Source organism: Opisthorchis viverrini, assembly GCF_000715545.1.
Source record: "Opisthorchis viverrini unplaced genomic scaffold opera_v5_457, whole genome shotgun sequence".
Classification (NCBI taxonomy): Eukaryota; Metazoa; Platyhelminthes; class Trematoda; order Opisthorchiida; family Opisthorchiidae; genus Opisthorchis; species Opisthorchis viverrini.
In genome coordinates, this window is record NW_008752120.1 from 133769 (window position 1) to 145779 (window position 12011).

A 12011-nucleotide genomic window follows, 5' to 3' on the forward strand; every position below is an offset into this window, starting at 1 on the left:
AACGACCACTGCTTGGCAGCGTCTACATCCATTTGGAGGGCGCTGGCATTGGAACTCCAGGATTTCAAGTCGTCCGCAAAAAGTAAACATGGACTCGCAAGAACGTCTGGGAGGTCGTTGACGTAGATCAGAAACAGGAGTGGTCCCAAGACGGAGCCTTGAGGAACTCCAATGGAGACCGTCGCTGGAGTGGTATCGGGACTTCTGCTCACTGCTTATGTACAACAATGTCACAAACTTGTGGAACGGCTTTATAGTATTCGGTTAATATTGTGTAACAGTCAAAGAATAGCCAAGAAAGTTTAGGAGAACGCCTGAGAAATATTTCGTTTTTATTACGTGAGACCCATATGATGCTTCTTATTCCAGATCGTTTCCATTGATTTTCCCATCTCAAAACGACTTCCAAAAGTACCGACTACACTAGTGTCCATGCAAGTTGGCTGATCAAACCGTTTGGATATCCGTATCCGAATGCTCAGTACGTATTCAACTTCGCTTTCAGAAGGCCATGCTGCCACACCGCATACTATCTGCCTTCATCAGTCACGCAGTTGTTTTCTGGTAGCTCTGCCTCTCTTATAATGTTAGATAAACCATTTTTCGTAGAGTTATTTGCTAATAAATTGTCCACAGGCCTCACGCATTTGGTTCTACCACTTCGCTCCAAGAGAGCGTGAGCTGCGCATAGCTTGGTGGCCCTGAGAATTGTGATGACCCAAGCCCGTTGACCATTAAACGTTAGTGGCCCTGAAGTCCATAATCGAAACTGCTGTGACCCCTTGTTATTCAAAATTTGAAATAATCCTCCAGCTTTACGCCAACACCCGCCATCTTGAGGCTAGCCTTGAATGAGAACCCTGACGACTCTCCCGTCAGTAAATTGGCGCAAATGATTTTTTCACAGTCAAACATACTTAAGTATCACATCGGCCGTCATGTGGTAACATTGATCGGGATGCCTCCCTCGTTGTATTCATCCTGAATAAAAAGCACATCAATGAGTTTGCTGACATTATTCTCTACTCACTACTACAATCATCTCTCGATCTCTCTTGTTTATTGCTGGCACTGATGTGAATATAAAGTTGCGGTGCTCATCAAAATGACCGCTCAATTCCGTCGCCTGCGAACCTCCCAAAATCTCACTGTACCGTTTCATGGCGGGTCTAAGAATGGTAAATCCATAAAAATTGTTCAGCAAGTGGCTCGCGCTGCCTACCCACTACTATATTATATCTAAATACAGCAGGCGAGCAGCGGCTATTTATTCGTCCAGACAACACCATCTCCAGAACTGCTTCAAATTTGCGCCAATTTGCTATGGACTTCACTTAGCAATCGATGTTTGTTTTGTTCGGCTGTTTTCTGCTAGCTACTAAGCCTCAGCCTCCTGGTTGTTCGCTTCCATAGAAGCGGTAATGTTAATCTTCCGCGATGTGTAAGTTTTGCTGAATAACAGTGATAAACTCATTAGGTAGATGCACTATCTGACAGCTCAGTAACTCCGGAATAGGAAGTTATGAAGGCCTGCTGAAGCCAATTTTAAGTGACTCGCAGAATCAGTAGGCCAAAATAACCCAGAACCAGGGGGCGTTTGCAGTACTGCACTATGAGTTTACAGACGGCGTATTGTCTTCTTTGAAGCATCCAAGAGCAAGAATCTGTGCAGTATGCGAAAGTAAAAATACCCTACTCTAGGTTTTCAACACCGCCTTGTGAAGTCCACTGTGCTTCTTTTAGGACATGAGAAATAGAACATATTCTTTTAGGGACACAGTTTCAGGTAACCACGGATCAAAAAACTTCATGTAAGTTTATTTGTTTGGTTCGGGAATTGTGTTGACGTAAAGTATTTTGTGGCTGTCTTTCTAGTTTATGTCCAAAAGTTGCGACAGTCATCTACGACTATCACCTTGGGGCCGACGAACATCATCCTTGGTTGTAACAAGCTTAGACGATGAAGTATATCCCATATTCGACGATTTGAAAGGTATGGGACCTACTCAGTGGTTAGCCTAAAGACTTCCACAATGACCCGAGTTACGTCTAGAGAAGACGACTGTTTTTCCGACATTGCACTCAGATCAGGGACAGCGCATTAGAAAGCGTAACAAAGCTACTTGAAAATACGGCCGACGGCGGACTTCCATCACCATAACCTTACGCGCAGTCGTACGCTCACATTCCCTATGGTAACCACTAGGCCCGAACCCACGCGCGGTGCTCATTATAAGGCCTATCTATGTGTGGTAGCCTGCGTTAACGGCCGACGACCGTCCGTGTCATTCTGACACACCCAAATCAGAAAATCGCAAACACAACCGTTCATGAAGTACCGTCATTTATTCCTGCAATGCACTGGTGCAAACGTACTGCATAATCACTCATTTTCTGGTTTTCCGAGGACAACTCCTACCGGAAAATGTTTCTGAAGAGGAAAAATTTGCATACAATTTAGGTGAAAGGTACTTGGAAACGACTGAGCAGCCACCGTTTTCAAAAAGTTCGGTGACAATCGGTGGATTTGCAGAGTAACGTTTGGCTTTTTATCACAAAAGCTTCGTCAGGACAAATGACCAGACTCCGAGGTTGGTCGGGGTTTAAGGCGGAACTTAGTTCTCTGTCATGACGAAGCTTTTGCGTCAAAAGCGACACGTTGCGCAGTAATAAATCTACTGCCTTTCACCAAACTTTTTCAAAAATGCAGACAATTTAGTTCTGTTTCTTAGACTGATGCTTTGAAACGTCTCGCTGTTACCAAGACACTTACTGATTGCTCTATTAGTCCCATTTTCGACAATGAGGGATCGATGTTTACTCCGATGCGGTGGTCATACGCATTACTTGACACAAGCGAGGATAGGACTGTAGACATTTGCATACGGAGAAGTCGTAAAGGCTTCCTCACCCTACGGCTATGTAGACATACTCTCAGGATTTCAGGGCTTTGAGAGTTTCATAATGTATGCCCCTTAATATCGGTGAGGCGACTGTTTAGTGGCTAAGCGAGTTCTTGGTGTCAAATTGGCTTCGTTGTCAGAGCAGCAAATTAAACTACAAGACATAAAAGACCTTAGCAACTGGATTTCCACCTGAAGCAGCTACATACCTGCAGCTACGTAGCCGGCATTTCTGCATCCTTATTAAGTTAGATTGGTACTGCGTTCAAGTGAGTAAACACACAAAACAATACCTCAAAAACGGTCAAGTTTTGCTGCAGTTTGTCCGGCTGCTATCCAGTAGACTTTTCGGCACGGTCGAACCCCACCCTCCCTCAATACAGCCTACCGGATCCTGTAGGCGCACAAGCCCGATTTCCACTCCCAGTAATTAGCATCATCAAATGATTAGCTCTTGGAAAGGCCTGAAAGGAATCTTTTTATTCAGAAACTAGGTAAAGTATTCATCGTCTCGTCGGGGATCTCTCCTCCCTGACCCTTCCCTTTGCCAGTGGAGTTGTTTAGGGTAGTGTACTCGGCTCTCTACCGTGCTTACTATATGGTAAAAACATCACCGATTCAATCGCCCATGAAGTTCCTTTTCTGTTCGCTGATGAATTTAAGATAGCTTACACGTTTAAGGCCAGCGATTCTGTTTCTACTCTTGCCAACCTTCAGTCTGACGTGAATTCTTTATCACTCCAACTCCTTTCTCCCGCTGTTCCAAAATAGCAAGCCCTGTCACATCGATTCCAAATTGTTCCTGGGTCGCTTACGCTTAGTATGCTCTCAAATCCTATTTTTCCCGAAGCCAGAGACCTAGGCCTTAGGTATTCCTGTGCATTTAGCTTCAACCAACATGCAGGGTACAGAGTGGCTAAAGCTCACAAGCTCTGCGCTTACATTCGCCGATCCTTCCATAATAAATTATGCTTAATGGTCATCTTTAAACAATTTGTAAGACCCAATCTTTAACCCAGCCCTGAATTCGCCTCACAGTATTCGCAGGCATACCAAACTACAGTGGAGAATGTGCAGGGCTCGTTTACTAATTCCCTGTTTCCGATACCATCCACTACCGCATCGGCTTCGCTGTTTGTCACTTGGACTGGATCCATTATGGCTAAAGCGCATCAGGTTGAATCTAGACCTTCTGCATCGCCTAATCTGCAGGCGGGCTTACATAGCTGACTACTGTCCTGAATTCTCTTCCTGTACTCCCAATAATATCTGTAACTCTGGATGTTCACTCTCATTGTCGACATGTCGAACTGTCTTTAGACAAAACGTTTTTCTTTGCATGTATTCCAAACTATGGAACGAGCTCCCTTTCCATAACCGTCCTATCTCATCTCACACAGGCTTTCGAAAGTCTTCGATTCTTGCCTTTCTACTGAGGAAGCTGAGTAACTTTCCGCGCCCCAGCTTACACTAGACACCTTTTTGGAATAGGGCCTAAGTCCTTCTTACCCGTGCACTCACCCTGACTGTCCTGGTACCAGGTCCTAGCATTTACACTCACAAGCCTGAAAGTCTTAGCATTAACACACAAGTGCAACATTCCCCCAGTGTTATTACTTGCCACTTTATCTATCTTTTATACAGACGTTCACTTCCTTCGACTACATCTTCCGTTCTCTGAAGCTTAGTTGAGTTGCAGAGAATGTCTAGCGTCTGCCATCGTAATTACCGTCAAGGCGGTCTCCACTGACCTGTTTGTAGTTCCTACCTCCAGCCTTAATCTTTTTACCCAGCCAAATCATTCCTGGTTCTTCAAGCCTGGTGTAATCCCTGAGTAACTCTCTCAGCTCTGTTTAATGTTTGGTGCTTTGCTTTGACTTGGTTTAACTAACCTCTGCCAAACTGAAGCCCAAGTTTCTCGCTGTTCTGAACCATTCCGCATCCCCTGAACACGCGCAGTGCACGCATATCGAACGGTGGGTCTGAAGATGCGTTATGAATAAAATACTTTTTCGGCCCCACAGCACACTCATTCATACACACACATAACACTGGTGCGCCTCTGCAAGACGAGGCAGTTCTTACCAATACTTCGTATTCGTTTAGCCATAGTACACAGGCTCTGAGCATCTCCATTCTACTCCCATAGCCCAAAAGGTAGATGATGTTTTATTTACCACAACGACTTGCCTTTTCCAGTTGTTGTTTGCTTACTCGAAATGACTGAGCTGTCTTACTGGCCTAACTTTCTCCCCAGCCGGATAAAATATTTGGAAGCTGGAGTTATTTATTACCGCACAAACAGCAATTATGACTTCCTGGTGGCTTGTCACCCTGCAGATCTGATAGCATGCACGAGGGATGAAAGTCCCGTGCGGTGGGCGGGCACGCATTGCAGAGAGGGGCGACCTGTTACGTTGCACCATGGCGCGTTTGTATACTCGCCACCTTTCCAGTAGCATGGGTGTATCTCCCATCGCCGGTGGTTCTGAGTCTGGCCTTTAATTCATGGAGAACAAAAGAGCACCAATGCTGTTTGTCTGTAGCTGGGATGGACCTGTTGTGGTTATCACTTGTCTCGCAACAGCAAGAAATACAGGCGAATGACAGCTGTCTTTCTGTTTGTTCTAAAAAATAAAAAAAAACACGAATGGGGTAGCCTGAGGGTACTATGTGAGGCTCACGGCTAACGTCGACGTGCAAGGAATCGCCACTTTTGTCTTAGTTGGGTCACATCGCCTTAGGTTCACCTCACCTTCCAAACATAGCACACACGATCTCCCCCCTCTTGTCATCTAGAGCGATCATATGCAAAAATGCTAATAACTTATTATTTTCTGATTACAAACACTTGATGGCCATGCACTTATTTGCTGTGCACAATCCGCTTTTTCCAGTTGGCAGCGATGACTCGGCGACCGGTGACCCTCAATCTTACTCTCCTGTTAGGTTGACGTAGTAGATCTCATCAACTGTCTGGGAAGCTGTTACTTGTCCGTTTTTTCCTTGTCTACTGTCACTGCTCACATTAACCCCTCTTTCTGCACAACAATGACCCTACGTCATGATGATTTGGTAAGCCAAAACCTACAGCACCTTTCCAACTAGTCCAACAGCTAGCTGCCCTGATAGCTACCTCGACGACAAAGTTCTTACCTTCCTAAAACTAGGCACATACTCCGGCCCAGTTAGTACTTGGTTTCTAGATCGGCAAACTTATCCACCTTTCCTGGGTCAATTTAGCTTTCTATCATCCCCTTGTTGATCTTTTCTATTGACACCGTTGTACCTTATGCCTCATTAAACTCGCCACACGTTACCGCTTTCATTCTATTTCTTTCTCGTTGCCAGTCTTCCCAAGCTTCAAACATCGACTGCAGTTGCCCAAACGCCCCGTAGAACTGTTTTTCATTCAAACTTGCTTGTCCTAGGTGTACACTCACACGAGTCTCCAACGAAAGGGAAATCATCCGTGAGCCTGCATCCGCCTGACGCTCTGTGCCAACCTCCGTCTCACCCAGAACCAGCTGCCACGGAATTGCGTACCCCTTCTCCGAATGCGGCTGCCTAAACAACCGTTACGGGATGCCCATGAACCGAAGTATGTCAGTGTAACGATGGCTGGGCACTCATTATCCGTTTGATAGCACTTCCGCAACACAGCCCCTCGCCCACTCAAGCCTGCGGCTGCAGCAACGAGCAAATTTTTCATCCGGCCCCGTCTCTGGCATGAGCTCTTTCGTACCCGATGAATTTTTGCTCAAATTTAGCTACCCCGGTTTTCCTGCTACAATTTCGGCTTGCCTCTTCCACAAGTTCAAATCCGTATACAGTGTTCGGGTCGCCTCATGCGTTAGCACCTTGTTCCCATCCAACCTATCCCCTGCCCCTGACCTCCCTACAACAGTGCAACCAGTGAGTCTGCTTAGTTTGAGATTAAACCACAATTTTGAGACCAAACTTAACATGTGCTCCCAATTTGAATTATTCCATCTCCATCTCCAGTTTTGCTTGTTGTGGCTCCGGCCATTTACCAACCACCCAAGGTCACTCATGGTCAGCAATGGTTTTCAGCTTCAGTTCATTTCAGCCGGCTATGTCTTTGTACTGGTCGGACGCCATGCCCATTGTTTCCAACAAGTTGGGAAAGAAACATATTGTTGTTTCCCAGGATATTCCTCACTGTTTATGAAATTGTCCTCTTCCTCTGCACTCCGCACCCCCACAAATCCCCCAGTCATGCTTCAATCTGACTGTAACTATATGATCATGCCAGACGGAATGCCACCCACAAGTAGGGAATAAATATTATTATTAATGTTATTATTATTATTATTCGAACGAAGCCTCGGCATGCGCGCAGGCCTTCTTCATGCGATAGTCAAGCCGCATTGTCACAACAGCAGCCGTGATACGGTGGCTGGCCACATGGACACCACAGATCGGCGTTGTCGGTCGGCAGACCACAGAGGACATCGTCCGTCTGTGCGAACAGTCACCAAGGTTGGGTACCATTGTCCCCTAGCAGTGGGCGCTAACTTCCAGGCAAGTAATTACAGGACGACGCGACATCAGCTGCGTTTGTGCTGTACAGCGCCTTGCATAGCCTGTAGAGCTGAGTGTCATAATAACCATATTTTGTCGACAATCGTTCAAGCTGCTCATGCAGTCATTCTCTGCGTGACTGCGGCCAGGTAATGGTAGATTTATTTCCGGACGGTTAGGGAACGTAGTTTTTAATGGCCTTAAATGGAACAAAAACATTAAGGTAAATCGGACATAATGTCACATTGAGAGCGATCTAAGTATATCTTGACTCAGTTTGCAGGGGGAGATTGCGCAAGCCCGTAATCTATCATACCACCATACCAAAAGAGACTGTTCCGCTTCCATAGCATTACAGACCCTTGGTAATCGCGATATTAGCTCATGTGTGTAAATAGATAAGTCCCGTGTTTCCAGCTAGATTTTTGTCCATGTTTAGAATTAATACCAGCTAATGGTACCCAACCGATAATTCCAACCGTTACTCGGAAAAAATCGTGAATTCACTTGTTGTTGTGTGTATTGCCCATTTTTGTGAATTGTTGAGGGACACTTGACCAAACGACTACAAGCCACGATGTGCTGACCAAACAGTGAGCTTACTGCCGTTATTATCTATTATTGATGAAGAAAGCAGTGTTTACAAGGCTGGTTCCGCGGGATTCAAATAAACTGGGTGGTGGGCAGAGCAAGGAAATATCTGAGCTAGTGCATCCGGATTCAATGAATGGCTACCATTTTGATCACATTTGGTTTGTTCTGGGATGAAGTACACAAACGACAAGCTGCATTCTTTGTGGACTGACGGAATTATTATCTTCATGCCTGTGATGGGATTTTCTACTCTGTGATATCACCTAATATACTGATTTGCTTTTCCGATTTATTTTGAGAGGCTGCTTATACTTGATCGCGATAAGCTAAAGAATCTGTCATTGATTTGAATAAAAAGAAACCAGCCATGTATGTTGCGATCTGGGGCGTTAGCGGGGTGTGGAGGCTTGCCAACTGGACATGAAAGGGATGGATTTGTAGTTTGCTTGGTGGATATATCCGATTAACGACCTATCAGGATCCCAAATTTTATGATTCTACTATGTTGAAACAGTTCCGGAATTTTCATGGAAATTTTCCCGTTTCGTGTGTCAGCGGAAACAGGGAATCCAAAGACTGACCGATTTACCCGAAGTCTGTGGGCTTAAGCAGGAACACTGTTTGGTTTCCGGGGGTTCAGTATTGTGGAGAGTAATTACACCAGCAAAGCTGCTGCAAAGCGAAGCGAAATATGTTCGTTTTTATGCGCAACTCATATGGAATCCAGCTGAATCTCTTCTTTATGATGTGTCCAAGCAACTAGATGTGTTGTACCAACCCGTCCTATAATTTTGGTTGGCACGATATTCGTGATATTTCGGTACACGTATATACTAAATGCACTGCCCTTAAGGTTGTTGAAAGTTTTTTGACAGCTCATGACCTGCTTTGTCTCCATATAGACGCAGTCATCGATTTTTCGACAGCATTATTTCCCATTTTGATCAAAATTTCACGAAGTTAGAGAACACATTTGCAAACAAATTCGGTTTTGCGGGCGGCTTGCCTGGATCTCAGCTGAATGCCTCACTTGTGATGATGAGAAGGGGTGTATTTAGCCAACTTCGTGCAGGTTTGGTTCAAGCAGAACATAACGTTGATGGAAACTTAGAGATTGCGTTTATTTTAATGTACGTGTGTAGCCGACGGCCCGGTCAAATTATTTTGAAAGAGGAATGAGCGTTGGATAACCACGAAAGTGCATGCCGCCTTCAGATGATGAAGCGATGTAACCACCATCAAAGGTTGTTTCCTTTCCTCAGTTACCGGAAAAGACTCGCAATTCAGAGAATAAAACTGCAGAAATCGCTGTAAGTGTTTCTGATGCAGGGCCAAGCTACGTGACTATCTTGGTTAAACTAGATGTAAAATTGACAGAGGCTGTGACCAAAGCTAAACCTCATGTCTGCTATCAAGTAAAACAGTATTGAGGCAGAAGTTTGCTTTATCCACTTACCTTTTAAATAGCCATCATGGTGGGGCCGGCTATAACCGTCCGTTGTTGAACTACCCAACATGATAGCTTCCATCATTCAATACACGATTTATTGTGTCTCTCCTTTTTTACAATTACTTTCCAACGGCAGAAAGCCGCAACATCATATGTTGTTGCTGATCTTATTCTCAATAAAGTGTTCTTGATTCCCCTGAATGCCCTCAGCGTAAATCAATCACAACAATTTTGTCTCCTGAAGTTCGCCTAACAAAAACAGTTGTGAATTTTCATATAAGAAAATCATTCTTTTAATTGCGGTCTTGGAGATAGCATCATTTTCATCGTCTTAGTAAGTTTTGTGTTGACTGGTGGTTGTTTTTCTCATTTTTGGTAGTAGCTGCGTGGAATGACCTTCTTTCGACGGCTGTCCAGGCTCCGTCTAGAACCGAGTTTAAAGCACTATTAGACATTTATTTATGCGAATCCTCGCGCTGGCAAGCATACTGCCCTGCGCTGAGAACATAAAGAGCAGTGCTACACCATTTTTTCACTTGTGCCTTTCAGGTGAAAGACAGCCACTGATTGACAAGAACAAAACCGACCCGGGAAACTTGGGCAAGCACCTTGATCCTGTGTATCAATCCGTGAATCCGTGAGACTTTGCTGTGGTCAACTTCTTTCAATTAAATATTGAGTGGTAAAATATTCAACAGATGCGACATGTTGATAAAATAATGAACAAAGTGATAGACACATACGAATAAGCGGTAGGTAATCATTGTTTCGGTGAATATCAAAGAAGATCGGAGTTGTTTACAGTTCCAAAACGCGCGCCTGCAGTATATGCGAAATTTAACCGCACACGATTAGAACTCGGTGGAAATTCCGTGGTTGATCTTTTTACCTTGAATTTTATTAACGATAGTAGCAGCAAGTAAAAACATCATGGTATCACACAAGGGAGAAGGAAAGTAGCCTTATTCCCCAGATCGTTTATATTCACTAACCAGCATGAGAACCACATGCTTTGGTCATTAACGTCTTAACCAAATAACGTTGGCCAGCTGCGAATAACCGCTCGCATGGATGAGCATATGGCGTCATGAAGCAGGTTTCGTCGACCAGTTTATTGACAGTAAATAAATTTTGATTGTTTTGCAAACAGCCAGTGAAAGCCTGAGGATCTCTAAGCAGACAAAACAAGAAGTAAACTGGAATCATGATTGCAACTCTGAATTGCCAAATATAAGCGTACAAACTAGCGCTTCATGTCGTTACTCCGGCTTGTCATGATTGCTCACCAGATAATAGTTCATTTGATCCGAGAAACCTGTCACTTCTGAGGGTGCCCGTTTGTGCACGCGAGACTGTTCATCTTACCTTGTGAACAGAGAAATTTTCGAACAGTTCACATGCTCGGGGTTGTCTTTTGGTCACGTTGTAGCTCTCCACCATTTTTGATGCCGTCGTGTTACCGTCAGAAGACAAGAACTTGGCCGGAAAAATTGCGTAATAACGCAAATACAGGGTTTTATTTATAGCATTCGCTTGTGACCATATTTCATGATTGATCTGATCTCAGCCAACCGGCGCTTCTACTCCATGCCCAACTCGGTTCTCGAGCGGTTGATTTCTTCCTCTCGGTTAGTCACAGGTGACCGTCCGTATGCTTGTGTACAGAGTGCATACGTTGCCTTGACTAATAGGTTTGCGTTAAATATATCTGTACTTTTTGAACGTTCACCAGCGCATGACTAAATAGGACGTGATTCAGATGTTTGAAAGTACTCGCACGGCACTGTTTCGCAACATGATTCTTCCGCTGCGTGATAGGTTGACGCGCGGGAGGTTAGCTTAGTTGACGTTTTAATTTTACCAACCGGAAGCTGAAAAAGGCTGTTTTCATATTTAGAAGAGTTTTTGTGCATCAAAACAATGGCACGAAAATCTGTGGGCAAGATAAAAACGTGTGGCATAGTACCAATATAGGTGCAAAGGATAGATAAAACAACGGATTTTAAACCCAATTAAATTGGTTGAAGATATTTTAGCTAGGACATTCTGATTGCTTCCCTCCGATGCCTTAAATTTTCGAAAATATTTGAAGTGCTGCATTTGTCCTCTTGGAAGGTTATCAGTTTTCGAAATTTTCTGGTACCAAAGAGTTTTGACCCTATCATCGATTTTTTATTCGACGGTACCAGGGACCAGAACGGTTTGTTAATAATTCACTCTTTTGACTGGATGATGCTAAGGCGTATCTGCCCACTGGAATTTGAATTCCCTGAAGAGTGGATGTTTTGGAAATTTGAATTGCGGGTCCGTTGGGGGCTTTCTTGAGACTGCATTTGTACTAGCACCATACACAGAAAAGGCTTGCCAATGCCAAGAGGGAAAACAGAAAAATTACCACATAAATGAATTAGAAAGGGTGCATATTGCTTAAGAGTGTCTAGGCCAACAGAGTGTTATGCAAATCAGGTAGGCGGACATTTTTATGGGCAACGAGTTACTCAAACTAGGGCATAGATGAA